Source organism: Chrysemys picta, chromosome 2, assembly GCF_011386835.1.
Source record: "Chrysemys picta bellii isolate R12L10 chromosome 2, ASM1138683v2, whole genome shotgun sequence".
Taxonomy (NCBI): domain Eukaryota; kingdom Metazoa; phylum Chordata; order Testudines; family Emydidae; genus Chrysemys; species Chrysemys picta.
The window spans coordinates 126,304,467-126,321,734 of record NC_088792.1 but is presented as its reverse complement, the minus strand read 5'-3'; positions in this window follow the sequence as shown (position 1 = coordinate 126,321,734).

Below are 17,268 nucleotides of genomic sequence, written 5' to 3'. Positions count from 1 at the left end.
CCTTTTTTCCTTCTCTCCCTCTAAGGGTATAAGCCCTATTTGCAGTCTCCAAAATCTGAGCCATAGACATTCCCATTAAATCCTCCTTTTTCTGCAGTTTCCTTTTAATATCAGGGGCTGCACGGCTGGTAAAGATACCCTTTATAATTGCCTCAGTTGCCTGATCATCTGGGTCTGCATTAGTAGTTTGCCTGATGGTATCCCGAATACTCTGCAGGAAAGCCACTGGACTCTTGATTCCTGGATTAACTCATACGGCTTTGCCCAATTGTTATGTCTGACAGCTGAGTGCCGGAGGCCAAACATAAGCAGTTCCTTATAGGAGTTAAGCATCCTCAAATCCCTCTCCTCATTTGGATTCCACCGGGGGTCTGCTGTAGGGACAGCAACCTCAGGCAGGGGCTTGCCTTCTCTGTCTTCATTATTCTCTGTCCACCTTTTCTGTGCCTCTTCCCTAGCCTTGGCTATAACCGGATTCCGCTCCACCTCAGACAACAAGGTTCTCATCAGTATATTGCAATCATCCCAGTCAGGCTTATGGCTTGCTAGATACCCTTCAAAGATTGAAATAAACCTGCTTGGATTCGTTGAGAATTCCCCTGCTTCTGCCTTGAAGGCAGCTAGGTGCACTGCTTAAAAGGAACATGAGAATACACTGGCACAATCAGGGCTGCACGATCCTGTGTTCCTGGACAGGCTACCACATTCTCAGTAATCAATGGATACAATCCCACTGAGGGGGTACTCTCTGGAGCCTGTGTGGGTGCTGGAGCCGAAGGGGATACCGATTCTGCCATTACAACTGTGGGAGGGTTCTGAGGATTAGCAGCAGGTACTACTGAGTCTGTCGGAGTAGAATGGCACTTGTGCAAAATATCAGGCCTATTTCTTAACACCATAAACGTATACACAAAGATGTTCATTCCATTTATCTGTTCGCTGACAAAACAAAAGTAACTGAAGGATTGTGTTGTAATTAAGTGATCCTTCCGGTGGCCACCTTTCCTGGCACTCTAGCTGATACCGAGGCCAGTCTACTGTACAGAATCTTTTTAATTTACTTCTAATCAACGGATCCGATCCAAACACTTTCCAGTTCACCAGAATGCATTCTAAGGGTGTACACCTTGCCCTGCCTAGAGTACTCTATCTCTGTCCCATACTCTAGGAAGACACTGGGCGTCCCAAGGTCAAAACAGGTAAAGTCCCCACTGGACTGTTCCTACCTTATCCAAGGGTCCGGTTCCTCACCGTCGCCCCCAACTGCTTCTCCACTACTCAAGCGCGTTGCACCGTTGTGCCCTCCGGGGTCGATCATTGGGGGCCTCGGCTGAGACGTGGTGTGAAGTCACCGGTGTGCACTGGGCGTCGGTCGCCGCCGTAATCCGTTGGCTGCCAGGAGGGATCCGGGCAAGGCTAAATTTCAGCCTCGAGCCCCACGTTGGGCGCCAAAACTGTTGCCGGCCCAGAGGGCCCCGAAGGGGCAACAGGGTTCGTTGCCCAGTGTGCGCCGCACCAATAGACACACCAGGGTGGAGAAGCAAACCAAGTTTCTTCAAGAGCTCTGAATAGGCACTAGGAGACCAGCATGTCTCAAATCAAGTGCAGCATATACAAGCAAGTCTTCCCTTTTATATTTCAAGCTGTGTGTGTGTGTGTAAGCCTTTGTTCTGTTACTCCCTCTTTACCCCTCCCTCCTTGAGCAGTTACAGTTAGAAAGGTTCCTGTTCGCCTGCTTATCTTTGGCCTTGCAAGCTAAGATGTAGCAGGCTTCTTCCTCCCCCTTTTTCCCAGTCTTATCTCTACTACATTTGCTAATGTGAGCAAAACAGCAGCTGTCTGTTAGAAAAGTTGACCATTACATTTCTGCTTTTTAAGCTGTTAGCATGGAGGTAGGTTAAAGTTCACAAGATGGAGTTCTGTGGTTCACTTAGACCCAGAGCAGGGGAGTTTCATCGGCACTTATGGCCTTCCACTCCCCCGAGTTACCTGGTAGCTACCTGGTTACCTAGTGACACCAACACCACCCCTTCCTCTCTGGCCTCCCTGACATCACAATTGCCTCCCAGTATTCCATGTACAACATAGCTATTAAGACTTTCTTTTCTGGCTTTTCTTCTCACTGTCACCTGTCTCCAGGAATCCTTGGTCTGATCTTTTTTACTGCATCAGGTTCAAGATTCTTATGGCTTGTCAGAATTCTGCTTCTCCCTACTTATCTGCTCTTTCATCTTATCAGGTTGTCCTTTCTCATCTGTTCCATCAGTGATACCAGCCTCAGCTATCTACTTGTCCACTTCTCCCAAAAGCATGGAACCTTTTATGCATGGAATGATCTCTCTGAACTAGTCTGTAAGATCATTACCCTCTCCTCCTTCAAATTCCTCCTCAAGACATACAGGAAATCACCAATGACTAACTTTTATATGATTTGGAACCATTGAGTTATGTATAAAGCTAGCTGAAGTGTTTTCTTATTACTGTTAACCTCTGTCTCTCTCATCTACCTTTTTTTATGTGTTATGCTCACTTATTGCATCAGGTCTTAAATTAGACTGAGCTCTCCAGGGCAAGGAACCATATTTTTTGATGCGTTTGTACAGCTCCAAGCACAATGGGGCCCTGATCCTCATTTGGATATTTTGATGGTACCACAGTCCAGGTAACAATTTAAGTGAAAAATTACACATAATAAACATTATTTGTGGTGTTGTTGCCATGTTAGTCCCAGGATATTAGATTGACAAGGCAAGTTTGGTCCAATTAAAGATATTACCTATCTCTGTGAAAGAGATGAGCTTTCCCTAAGACCCGAGAAAGAGCTCTTTATATCTGGGAAGCTTGTGTCTTTCACCAATTGGTCCAATAAAATATATTACCTCACCCACCTTGTCTATCTTTGTAATAAGCATAGCATTTAATATACAGTTAATGTATAAGATGGATGATAATTTGTGAATATTCAGAAATATTCTTAAATATACTCATCTTCAGTTTTCTTCAATGTAATGCAATTTGCATATGTTTCAATGAAAGATGAATGGATAAATGAAAAGAAGTTACCAGAAAACTAGAAATATTCACTGTCTTCCTTTTTGCTCTTTTCATGTATTTCAAAATTCCACAACACCAGCAGTTACCTAGCTGATTTCCATCCTTCCCCCATTTCATGAATAGATCAACACACTTCTGTCCTGTGATGGACTGCTTGTGCCCATGTTGTCACTACCTAACAAAATGTAGTAGCATTCTCCCCAGAGTTGGGCTGGCTTTGAGTGTACATGTGTGTGTGCATTTGTGTTTGCCTGGTGCTGGAAGGTGACAGTGGTCCCTAGGAGATCCTATACTTGTACTTGTGATGTGCTGCTTAGCAGCAGACAGGTGTTTGTGCCATGTTCCCCTTCTTTCCCCCATGACTGTCAAAATGTGGCTTCATGATACAACATTGTGATGTGGTGTAGTGTTAAACAGTTCTACAGCAGTAATGTTAATTTTAAAACAGCCCCACAAAACATATGGACACAACCTCCACACTCTTTCATATTTTTGGAAGCCGTTTAAACTGCAGTTTATCAGCCCCTTGTGCAACCAGAATGCATTGTTCTCAATCAACAAACGGTGGAGCTGTTGCTTTGAGAAATGACCATGATACACTGCTGAAAAACTGATGCAGAAATTGGACCATCCAAAGCACATACACGTTTTAAATTGTAGGGCTAGTGGGATGCTGCCATGGTAGTATGCTATAGCTAGAATGCACCTCTGCAAGAGAAACAATTACTGATTCTGCAGGGCAGTTATATAGAAAAACATGGTTTAAAACATATTCAAATTATGTTTTTGAAGTAGAATTGTACTTCGTATTCTAAAATTGGTTGAAAATAGATTCTAACATACATACGTATGTTTTTTTTTCTTTTAAAATATCTTGATGTATAGCAGTTAGTGTCTTAATTTTCTAAAAACAGATGTGTTGAGTTTGTTATGTTCATTTCTTTTGAATATAAAGAAAAGATATGGTAGAGCTCTGCTGAGATAAGGTATTTTTTAGTCTTTTGAACAGCAGCATTTGGGGTAGCTGGTACATTTTTATAAAACTGTACATAAGATATAAAGAGGGATTATAAAAATAACAGCCCTTGTGAGAATACTCTATAATTTGAATTAGAATTTCAGTCTCAATTTCCCCAACATTGCCTTTATCTTTATCAAAAGTTGTTCAAACAGCTCTTCCTAATAATTGAGTACTTTCTCACAGATAGGTGATATAAAATATTTATTCCCTTGTATGGACAAGCATTCACTATGATCATCTTTTGGACAAGAAAGTATAAAAATATAATATGGCTGATTAAGCTTTTAAAAGTTCTATGAAAAATAGATTATATTATATTAAAAAGCCCAACCCCCTCATTTCCCAAGTATGCCTACATAGAATAGTAAGAAAAACAAAAATGTATGCCAAACAACCTCCCCCACAACCACCAACAAATAGAGAAAGTGTGGCAGCTAGCTTCACCCTAGTAACTCATAGCCAGTCTTTACACTAACTGAATTTGCAACTGGAAAAATCTGTGCAATTTCTTAGTCTAGGGTGACCAGATGACAGGAAGAAAATATCGGGACACAAGGGGGGGGGGGGAGGGGGGGGTCACTGGCGGAGCAAAAAAAAACAAAAAACCGAGTGCTGCCGGTGTAAGGACACAAACAGCTCCCTCTCCCAATTCCCTACTGTGACCCAGTGCTGCTGGCAGTCGGGGGCGGGAGCTGAGAACAGCCCAGGGCTGCGGGCAGTCAAAGGAGATTATGCACCCTTCCTTAGGTATGCATACCTTCAGCCTCTGGTTTTTAGGAGGGGGGGGGAGAGAAACCAACAGAGAACAGCTGAGTGCTGCCGGCAGTCAGAGGAGAAGAAAAAAAAAGCCGAGAACAGCTGAGTGCTGCCGGCAGCCCGGCAGAGAAAAAAAAAAAAAAAAGCGGAGTGCAGCGTCCCGACCGAAGATCAATCGGGACGCGGGACAAATGCCTAAATATCGGGACGGTCCCGATTTTATCGGGACGTCTGGTCACCCTATCTTAGTCCTTTCAGTGGTGCTTAGGATTTATCACCATTTAGTGCTGACTACTTAAGACCCTAATCCTACACTCAGATTCACATAGGTGGATCCCAGGGACCCCTGAACGATATAGCATCCTATTGAAGGCATGGGCACAAGGATCTATTTGCAAATATCCATTTTTGGGGGGGGGGGGGGGGGAGGAAGAGGGATCAGGGTCTAATTTTTGGCCTGTGTAGCATTGTGTTTGTTCAGCCTGGCTGTAGATAATTCCACACTAAAAAAACCCCCAGAGTCCCTAAATCACACTTTCTAGCTTTCAATCAAGATTATACTCAGATTAAAACAACAACAAAGTAAAATTCATCCTTGTACTCTTTAGAAGCTACCTCGCCAGAAAAGCCTTTACCCTCAGTTTCTCCCTTCACTTTTTCATTTTTTCATCTGAGGAGTGGCCACTGGTCTTGGTAAAATAAGAACTCCATTATTCCCCAGTTAGAGTAAGGAAGGGCTTACCTTGCTTATACTGTCTGGTGGGTGGAGTGCTTGACCATATCAAATACTTAGTCCTGCCATGAGTGCAGGGGACTGGACTAGAAGACCTCTCAAGGTCCCTTCTAGTCCTATGATTCTATGATATGACTTCTAATAAATCTCAAATGGCCTGTAAATGTCATTGCAAAGTCACTTGTATTTGAAACAGCATATGACTTATTTTATATCTACAATCTGGTTTGCGGAGAAACTAAATGAATTCTTTGCATCTGTCTTCACGGCTGAAGATGTGAGGAAGTAAGTAAGTAAGCTGCCATGGGATAACAGGGAAGGTGCTCTCATGAATTGGTAACTGGTTAAAAGCTAGGAAACAAAGGGTAGGTATAAATGGTCAGTTTTCAGAACGGGGGGAGGTAAATAGTTGTGTCCCACAGGGTTCTGTTCTGGGACCAGTCCTATTCAACATATTCATAAATGATCTGGAAAAGGGGTAAACAGTGAAGTGGCAAAATTTGCAGATACAAAATTACTAAAGATAGTTAAGACCCAGGCAGACTGCGAAGAGTTACAAAAGGATCTCTCAAAACTGGGTGAATGGGCAACAAAATAGCAGATCAAATTTAATGTTGATAAATGCAAAGTAATGCAGATTGGAAAGCATAATCCCAACTATACATCTAAAATGATGTCTAAATTAACTGTTACCACTCAAGAAAGCGATCTTGGAGTCATTGTGGACAGTTCTCTAAAAACATCCACTCAATGTGCAGCAGCAGTCAAAAAAGTGAACAGAATGCTGGGAATAATTAAGAAAGGGATAGATAATAAGTCAGAAAATATGTTGCTTCTATATAAATCCATGGTATGCCCACATCTTGAATACTGTGTGCAGATGTGGTCGCCCCATCTCAAATAAGATATATTGGAATTGGAAAAGGTTCAGAAAAGGGCAACAAAAATGATTAGGGGTATAGAACGGCTTCCGTATGAAGAGAGATTAATAAGATATGATTGAGGTCTCTAAAATCATGACTGGTGTAGAGAAAGTAGATAAAGAAGTATTGTTTACTACTTCTCAACCACAAGAACTAGGGGTCACCAAATTAAATTAATAGGCAGCAGGTTTAAAACAAATAAAAGGAAGTATTTCTTCACACAATGCACAGTCAACCTGTGGAACTCCTTGCCAGAGGATGTTGTGAAGGCCAAGACCATAACAGAGTTCAAAAAAGAACTAGATAAATTCATGCAGGATATGTCCATCAATGGCTATTAGACAGGATGGGCAGTATGGTGTCCCTAGCCTCTGTTTGCCAGAAGCTAGGAATGGGAGACAGGGGATGGATCACTTGATTACCTGTTCTGTTCATTCCCCCTTGGGCACCGGTAATTGGCCACTGTCGGAAGACAGGATACTGGGCTAGACCTTTGGTCTGGCCCAGTAGAGTCATTCTTATGTTCTTAATTGTAATTTTAATATTCTAAATCTATAAGATTAGCAACATGTGAAATTGGGGAAAATAGGTCACAGTTGTAGGGCCTGATTCTTGATCATCTAGTACAACATTCACACTTGTGCCAAGTGTGCAAAATGATCTCATATTAATCTAGTAATATTTTACCCAGCTGAAAGTGACTACCCATGATACTTGTAAAAATACTTGGGACAAATTAACTATAAAATTACATTAACTGAAAGATTAGAGAAAGTATATTTTTCTTTATTTTTGCAGTTTGTCTACCTTTTGCATTTGACAGCTTACTGCATTTCTCTGCTTTCCCTATTCAGTCAGTCATTTCAACGTTTTGTGTGGGTCTTTCACTCAAAGGTGAGAGAAAACTTAATAAAAATAGGAGAATGATTTTTAAAATCAAAATATTGGCAGAAGGCCTCAGGGGCTGGTGTAATAGCTAGAAACTACATCTGAATCAGTTTTAAAAATAGACTATTTCAAATTGATAGTCTCCCTTTTAAACTGAAGTGATGACAGACTCATTATCTCACAGCCTGAAGCAATTTTGGAACTATTAAGACCCCTTTTCTGCAAAGACCCACTTATACAAACCTTAATGTTTGTTTTGAGTTCCACACAACACCTTGACCAGTGGCTTACTCTTAGTCAGGAGTTAAGTACTTAGCTGAATTTGGGTCTTGGTCACTTATTTCAAGATACCCCAGTATTCCTGGTTTTTGTATTTACAAGTTTCTAATTTTTCAAAATCCACTTTTCTAGCAGACTGGATTACATTTTTGCATACTCCTTTTGATAGATTTATAAGACAATATTCTATAATTATATTTCTAATATCTATTTTATGTAGAACCTTGAATGTCAATTTAAATTCTAACTAGGAGATCCTTAGATTGAAGTGGGTATGGGATTTGGGATCTTCATTAGAGTCAGTGGTTTGGAAGGAAGCATTTAGCTCCATTCCATCTATGATGCTGACAGACCAGGTGCCAGCTCAAGCTAAGGCCCCAGGTCTCACTGAACCTGACAAATGCATAGCTAGAAACCAGTCTGGCTAATCTGTGTATAGACATTGTTAATATAGATGTTAAGCTGATAAGAATGTGTTCAGGGTTTAGACTTGATGAAATTCTTGTATTGATCTCATGTATCTACATGTATTGATCTCACTTATAACATCTGTAGCCCATGATATAAAATTATATTGAGTGTTTGCATTGTAAACCTCTGTAATTGTTTAACTCAAACAGGAAACAAGCATTAGTTAGTGTAAAGTGCTGGTCCTGCACATAAGAAGGTCCATTGAAACCAAAGGAGCTATTGTGAAATATCAAAGGACAAAAACTATGGTGATTGCTTTCCCACATGAAGTGAGGTGCTCATAGGCTCAGACTTTAAGACAAGAAGGGACCGTCATGATCATCTAGTCTGACTTCCTGCACATTGCATGCAACAGAACCTCCCCCAGCCACTCCTGTAAGAGACCCATAATCTCTGGCTGAATTACTGAAGTCCTCAGATCATGATTTAAAGATTTCAAGTTACAGAGAATCCACTATTCATACTCGTTTATACCTACAAGTGATTCATACCACATGCTGTGGAAGAAAGCAAGTCCCTGACCCAGGGTCTTTTCCAATCTGACCCAGGGGAAAATTCCTTCCCAACCATGGCAATCAGATCCTGAGCATGTGGGCAAGACCCACCAGCCAGACACCTGGGAAAAATTCTCTGCTGTAACTCAGAGCCCTCCCCATCTAGTGTCCCATCATTGGCTGTTGGAGATATTTGCCTGCTAGCAATCACAGATTGGCTACATGCCACTGTAGGCAGTCTCATCATAGCATCCCCTCCATAAATTTATCAAGCTCACTCTTAACACAAGTTGGGTTTTTTGCCCCCACTGCTGCACTTGGTAGGTTTTCCAGAACTTCACTCCTCTGATGATTAGAAACCTTTGTCTGATTTCAAGCCTAAACTTGTTTATGGCCAGTTTATATCCATATGTTCTTGTGTCCACATTGGTGCTTAATTTAAATAACTCCTCTCTCTCTCCCTGATATTTATCCCTCTGTATTTACAGAAAGCAATCATATCTCCCCTCAACCTTCATTTGGTTAGGCTCAAAGAGATTGGCTTGTTTAGTCTCCGCTCATAAGGCACCTGGTCCAATTTGAATTCATCTTTCTTAAATATGGAAGACCAGAATTGCACATAGTATTCGAGATGAGGTCTCACCAATGCCTTGTATAATAGTACTAACACTTCCCTGTCTTTATTGGAAATACCTCATCTGATGCTTCTTAGGAATGCATTAGCCTTTTTCACAGGATGACTAATACAACCAGTTCTTTCTCCTCTGTCACTTCCAACTGTCACTTCCCCAGTTTATAGCAAAAATTCTTGTTGTTAGTCCCTAAGTGCATGCCCTTGCATTTTGCATTACTAAATTTCATCCCATTTCTATAACTATTTTCAAGGTTGGCAAGATCTTCTTGTATGATATTCTGGTCCTCCCCCATATTGGCAATACCTCCCAACTTTGTCTCATCTGCAAATTTTATTAGCATACTCCCAATTTTTGGGCCACAGTCATTAATAGGAATGTTATATAAAATAGGTTCCAAAACCGCTCCCTGAGGAATTCCACTAGTAACCTCCCTCCAGCCTGACAGTTCACCTTTCTGTAGGACCTGTTGTAGTCTTCCCTTTAACCAGTTCCTTATCCACCTTTCAATTCTCACATTAACCCCCATCTTCTCCAATTTAACTAATAATTTCCCATGTGGAACTGTATCAAACGCCTTATTGAAATCCAGATAGATTAGACCTACTGCATTTCCTTTGTTTAAAAAAATCAGTTATCTTTTCAAAGAAGGAGATCAGTTTGGTCTAGCACAATATACCTTTTGTAAAACCACGTTATATTTTATCCCAAATACTATTTACCTCTATATCCTTAACTACTTTCTCTTTTAAAATTAGTTAGAAGACCTTGAATACAGTTGAGGTCAAAGTAACAGGCCTGTAGTTTCCTGGATCATTCTCCCCCCCCCCCCCGCTTTCTTAAAAATAGGAACTATATTAGCAATTCTCCAGTCAGAGGGCCTGACCCCCAAGTTTACAGATTCATTAAAAATCCTTGCTATTGGGTTTACAATTTCATAGAATATCAGAGTTGGAAGGGACCTCAAGAGGTCATCTAGTCCAACCCCCTGCTCAAAGCAGGACCAATTCCCAGCTAAATCATCCCAGCCAGGGCTTTGTCAAGCTGGGCCTTAAAAACCTCCAAGGAAGGAGACTCCACCACCTCCCTAGGTAACGCATTCCAGTGTTTCACCACCCTCCTAGTGAAATAGTTTTTCCTGATATCCAACCTGGACCTCCCCCACTGCAACTTGAGACCATTGCTTCTTCTTCTGGCATCTGCCACCACTGAGAACAGCCGAGCTCCATCCTCTTTGGAACCCCCTTCAGGTAGTTGAAGGCTGCTATCAAATCCCCCCTCATTCTTCTCTTCTGGAGACTAAACAATCCCAGTTCCCTCAGCCTCTCCTCATAAGTCATGTGCTCCCCTAATCATTTTTGTTGCCCTCCTTTGGACTCTTTCCAATTTTTCCACATCCTTCTTGTAGTGTGGGGACCAAAACTGGACACAGTATTCCAGATGAGGCCTCACCAATGTCAAATAAAGGGGAACGATCACGTTCCTCGATCTGCTGGCAATGCCCCTACTTATACAGCCCAAAATGCTGTTAGCCTTCTTGGCAACAAGAGCACACTGTTGACTCATATCCAGCTTCTCGTCTACTGTGACCCCTAGGTCCTTTTCTGCAGAACTGCTACCTAGCCATTCGGTCCCTAGTCTGTAGCAGTGCATGGGATTCTTCCGTCCTAAGTGCAGGACTCTGCACTTGTCCTTGTTGAACCTCATCAGGTTTTTTCGGCCCAATCCTCTAATTTGTCTAGGTCCCTCTGTATCCGATCCCTACCCTCTAGTGTATCTACCACGCCTCCTAGTTTAGTGTCATCTGCAAACTTGCTGAGAGTGCAGTCCACACCATCCTCCAGATCATTAATAAAGATATTAAACAAAACTGGCCCCAGGACTGACCCTTGGGGCACTCCGCTTGAAACTGGCTGCCAACTAGACATGGAGCCATTGATCACTACCCGTTGAGCCCGACGATCTAGCCAGCTTTCTATCCACCTTACAGTCCATTCATCCAGCCCATACTTCTTTAACTTGGCGGCAAGAATACTGTGGGAGACCGTATCAAAAGCTTTGCTAAAGTCAAGGAATAACACATCCACTGCTTTCCCCTCATCCACAGAGCCAATTATCTCATCATAGAAGGCAATTAGGTTAGTCAGGCACGACTTCCCCTTCGTGAATCCATGCTGACTGTTCCTGATCACTTTCCTCTCCTCTAAATGTTTCATAACTGATTCCTTGAGGACCTGCTCCATGATTTTTCCAGGGACTGAGGTGAGGCTGACTGGCCTGTAGTTCCCCGGATCCTCCTCCTTCCCTTTTTTAAAGATGGGCACTACATTAGCCTTTTTCCAGTCATCTGGGACCTCCCCCGATCGCCCTGAGTTTTCAAAAATAATGGCTAATGGCTCTGCAATCTCACCCGCCAACTCCTTTAGCACCCTCGGATGCAGCGCATCCGGCCCCATGGACTTGTGCACGTCCAGTTTTTCTAAATAGTCCCGAACCACTTCTTTCTCCACAGAGGGCTGGTCACCTTCTCCCCATGCTGTACTGCCCAGTGCAGCAATCTGGGAGCTGACCTTGTGCGTGAAGACAGAGGCAAAAAAATCATTGAGTACATTAGCTTTTTCCACATCCTCAGTCACTAGGTTGCCTCCCTCATTCAGTAAGGGGCCCACACTTTCCTTGATTTTCTTCTTGCTAACATACCTGTAGAAACCCTTCTTGTTACTCTTAACATCTCTTGCTAGCTGCAACTCCATGTGTGATTTGGCCTTCCTGATTTCACTCCTGCATGCCTGAGCAATATTTTTATACTCCTCCCTGGTCATTTGTCCAATCTTCCACTTCTTGTAAGCTTTTTTTTTGCGTTTAAGATCAGCAAGGATTTCACTGTTTAGCCAAGCTGGTCGCCTGCCATATTTACTATTCTTTCTACACATCGGGATGGTTTGTTCCTGCAACCTCAATAAGGATTCTTTAAAATACAGCCAGCTCTCCTGGACCCCTTTGCCCTTCATGTTATTCTCCCAGGGGATCCTGCCCATCTGTTCCCTGAGGGAGTCAAAGTCTGCTTTTCTGAAGTCCAGGGTCCGTATTCTGCTGCTCTCCTTTCTTCGTTGTGTCAGGATCCTGAACTCGACCATCTCATGGTCACTGCCTCCCAGGTTCCCATCCACTTTTGCTTCCCCTACTAATTCTTCCCTGTTTGTGAGTAGCAGGTCAAGAAAAGCTCTGCTCCTTGTTGGTTCCTCCAGCACTTGCACCAGGAAATTGTCCCCTACACTTTCCAAAAATTTCCTGGATTGTCTGTGCACCGCTGTATTGCTCCCCCAGCAGATATCAGGGTGATTAAAGTCTCCCATGAGAACCAGAGCCTGCAATCTAGCAACTTCTGCTAGTTGCCAGAAGAAAGCCTCGTCCACCTCATCCCCCTGGTCTGGTGGTCTATAGCAGACTCCAACCATGACATCACCCTTGTTGCTCACACTTCTCAACTTTATCCAGAGACTCTCAGGTTTTTCTGCAGTTTCATACCGGAGCTCTGAGCAGTCATACTCCTCTCTTACATACAACGCAACTCCCCCACCTTTTCTGCCCTGCCTGTCCTTCCTGAACAGTTTATATCCATCCATGACAGTACTCCAGTCATGTGAGTTATCCCACCAAGTCTCTGTTATTCCAATCGCATCATAGTTCCCTGACTGTGCCAGAACTTCCAGTTCTCCCTGCTTGTTTCCCAGGCTTCTTGCATTTGTGTATAGGCACTTAAGATAACTCATCGATCGTCTCTCTTTCTCAGCATGAGACAGGAGTCCTCCCCCTTGCTCTCTCCTGCTTGTGCTTCCTCCCAGGATCCCATTTCCCCACTTACCTCAGGGCTTTGGTCTCCTTCCCCCTGTGAACCTAGTTTAAAGCCCTCCTCACTAGGTTAGCCAGCCTGCTGGTGAAGATGCTCTTCCCTCTCTTCGTTAGGTGGAGCCCGTCTCTGCCTAGCACTCCTTCTTGGAACACCATCCCATGGTCGAAGAATCCAAAGCCTTCTCTCTGACACCACCTGCGTAGCCATTCGTTGACTTTCACGATTCAATGGTCTCTACCCCGGCCTTTTCCTTGCACAGGGAGGATAGAATCATATGACTAGAACAGACTTTGAGAGGTCATCTAGTCCAGTCCCCTGCACTCATGGCAGGACCAAACATTATCTATACCACTATATTTGCCCTTTTCCAGTCCTCTGCAATCTCTCCAGTCTTTCATGACTTTTAGAAGATAATCACTAATGGCTCAGATACCTCCTCAGTCAGCTCCTTAAGTATTTTAGGATGTATTTAGGGCTCTACATTTTCAGTTTGTTTTATTTAATTTTTCCCTGGAATTTATCAGTGTTTATTACTACTACAACAGAACCAGCTGAAAATCGTTGCAAAAATATTAATTTTGGGGGGTAAATATCAGGGTTTATTTTGGTGGATGGAAGAACGGGGGAAAAGTATTCAGTAGATCAATGCTTTGAAGAATGGAAATCAATGTGTTCTGTTGCAGAACTAAAACAGAACTCAAAACACAATGCCACTCCTGAGTTTAATAAAACATCTCTAATCCCCAAATAAAATTTTTCATTTGAATAAGCAATTTACTGTTGTAGACTTAGAACTATTGCCCTGTAAATATTTACATTTAATAATTGGGCCCAATATTTTAAGATATTTATAAACACTTACTGTCTAATGTGAAGCCCTTCAATGTAACTTCCAAAAGTTCTGCGTAGCATAGTAGCAATCTTTTTAAAGCATCTTTTCTAAGGCTCCTTCTCCTCCAGTCTGTAGCTGAATTTCAAAAATACTCTTACCACATCAGTTGAGCCAGCTGGAACACTGAGGTGAGAGGCAGCAAGGCTCAAAGTTTGAAAGTCTGCAGTGGATTTTCCATAATTCAGGAGATATTGTGGAGCAATTGTCCAGGGAAGGCATTGCCATGAAGGTGCGGAATTCACTTTCCAGGTTTGCCCTTTCTTCATTAGAAGCCATAAAGGGGGAAATTATACGAGCATAATCTTTAAATTTATCAGATGAGTCCACACTTTTACAATGAGGGTCAAACAGCACAATGACTTTCCAGAATGATGATTCACTGTGAAAAGCTTCAGGGTACATACTATAAGTGACAGTAGCTACCCACTTCTTTAACAGCTCTCCGTAAAAGCTTTTGCAAGGTTGTCTTGCTCAGTGACTGGCAATATAGACATGAAAAGATCTTTTTTTTCTGGAATCTCCCCAAATTGGCTTTTGTGAGAAAGTTCTGTAGATATATTGTTAACCAGAGTGCCATACACTTTTGTATTAGAAAATGTGCCATCTGTTAAAGAATTGGATTCCAGTTTCTTCTGTGCTTCATGTGGTTGTTGAAGTGTTTCAATCAGGAATTCAAGTTTTGTATCAAAGCTTTGCCTAATTTCTTGTGTAGATGCTTGAGATTTCAGCTTTTCCACTGATGAACTCTTTGTGATCTAAAAGTCACATTAAGACATCCCATGCTTTCTGAACACTCCATGCAGCCAAATACAGACTAAACCATCTTGTTGGTACAACTGGAACTGGAATGCTGCATTCAAATGCGATCTCTTCACAAACACCATAGAAGAAGTTTTTTGTTATACTTGAATGCTTGAAAACTGCACAAGCATCTATTATGAACGTTTAAAAATCAGCCATTTTGGGAACACCTCTTTGCATGAGAGACAGCAACATGTGCAGCAGGTGAGCTGGGCAAGACAAATGAAGCAATTTTGGTTTTTCATTCAGCTTTACATCTTGTGTGAACTTTGTGCAGTAAGAAGCAGAGTCAGAATTCACTCTCGCCACATCCTTCCAGGTAAGTACATATTCATTTAAAGTTTTACTGAAACAAGCTGAAATTGTTTGACTGTTTGTTGACTTTACAAACGCCAAATCTGCAAAAAGAAGTGCAGGCTTTTCCACAACAAAATCACCAGTGTGGGGTGGCTGAGAACATCTGGTGATTTGTCAAAATCAAATAACTAATTATATTTCCAGACAACCTCTCTTTAATTTTCTTGGTCAGAGTAACATCTCTCTCCCAATTATTTCTTGGTCAGATTGATTGAATTTTGCAAGGATTTTGCAGCTGGACAGAAATTTCATATGAAGTCCCTCGAAGGACCATTAGCAAGGCCTAGCACCCTGAAAAAACACAGGGCACATACAAATTTGCTTACTACATCGTGTTGATCTCACTCTTTCTGCCATGCCTGCATACATGCGGATTCCAATGTTTGCTTGTTTCTATTTTTGCCTTCTTGGTGTCATTTGCTCTCTAAATGTTCTTTAATCTGGTCAGCCCGAGTGTCAACTTCGATGCCACACCATTTGCAGTGCATACACTCAATTTAATCCTTTTGTCATGTTTTTGTTTTTTTTGAAATTTTCAAATACTTCCTTGTGTTCTGAAATATATTCTGATACAGATTTTCATTTTCTTCCCATTTTAGTGTGTCAAATCTTTAAACTTTTATCTGCTAACAGCTTGAAATGTGTACGTGGTGGGCGTGAGATTCATCAGTATGTTCAGATGCACATGCATTTCAGAGCTTGCGTGCATGCCTGTTTATTGTGTGTATTTTCTAGACTAATACATAACCTTACTTCAACAGGCAGCTTTGCATATACTCACAGACTAATGTATTATTGTAATACATATATCTCATGCAATGTATTGTATTTTTCTAATAAAACAAGTTATTTTTTATATATTTCAATAGTACGCAAGTAAAAGAATAATTTTTGTAAAACCTGGGATTTTTTGTTGTTGCAAAAATCAGTTTAAACTGAAAATGAAGGGGCTTAGATGTATTTCATCAGGCCCTGGTGACTTGAAGACATCTAACTTGTCTAATGGTGACAGGTTTCAGAGTGGTAGCCATGTTAGTCTGTATCAGCAAAAACAACAAGGAGTCCTTGTGATACCTTAGAGATTAACAAATTTATTTGGGCATAAGCTTTCGTGGGCTACAGTCCACTTAATCAGCTGCATGGAGTGGAAAATACAAGAGCAGGTATAAATACATGAAAGGGTGGGAGTTGCCTTACCAAGTGTGAGGTCAGGCTAACGAGACAATTCAATTAACAACAGGATACCAAGGGAGGAAATGAGAATGGCCCATTTCAGACAGTTGACAAGAAGATGTGAGTAACAGTAGGGGGAAATTTGGTTTTGTAATGACCCAACCACTCCCGGTCTTTATTCAGGTCTAATCTGATGGTATCCAGTTTGCAAATTAATTCCAGTTCTGCAGTTTCATGGTGGAATCTGTTTTTGAAGTGGCAATTCTTCAACAAAAAACTTCAGAAACAGACTCCACCATGAAACTGCAGAACTGGAATTAATTTGCAAACCTGGACACCATCAGATTAGGCCTGAATAAAAAGTAATTCTTAATTTGTTATTTTCTTGTTTTTGCCTCTGATCCTACCTCATTTTCACTGGAATTCATTATGTTAGATGTCCAAGTGCTGCTAAACTTTTTGGTGAAAACTGAAACAAAAAAATCATTTAATACTTCTGCCATTTCCACATTCTATTATCATTTTTTCACCCCTTTTTGAGTAATGGACTAACCCTGTCCTTGGTATTCCTCTTGCCTCTAATATATGTGTAGAATGTTTTCTTGTTACCCTTTATGTCTCTAGCTAGTTTAATCTCATTTTGTCCCTTGGCCTTTCTAATTTTGTCCCAACATACTTGTGTTATTTTTTTATATTCATTCTTTGTTTCCATTTTTTGTAGGATTCTTTTTGAGTTTCAGATCAATGAAGGTCTCCTGGTTAAGACAGAGTGGTCTCTTATCATACTTCCTATCTTTTCTATGCAGTGGGCTAGTTTGCGCTTGTGCCCTTAATGTCTCTTTGAAAAACTGCCAACTCTCTTGAACTATTTTTCCCCATAGACTTGCTTCCCATGGGATCTTATCTACCAGATCCCTGAGTTTGCTAAAGTCTGTCTTCTT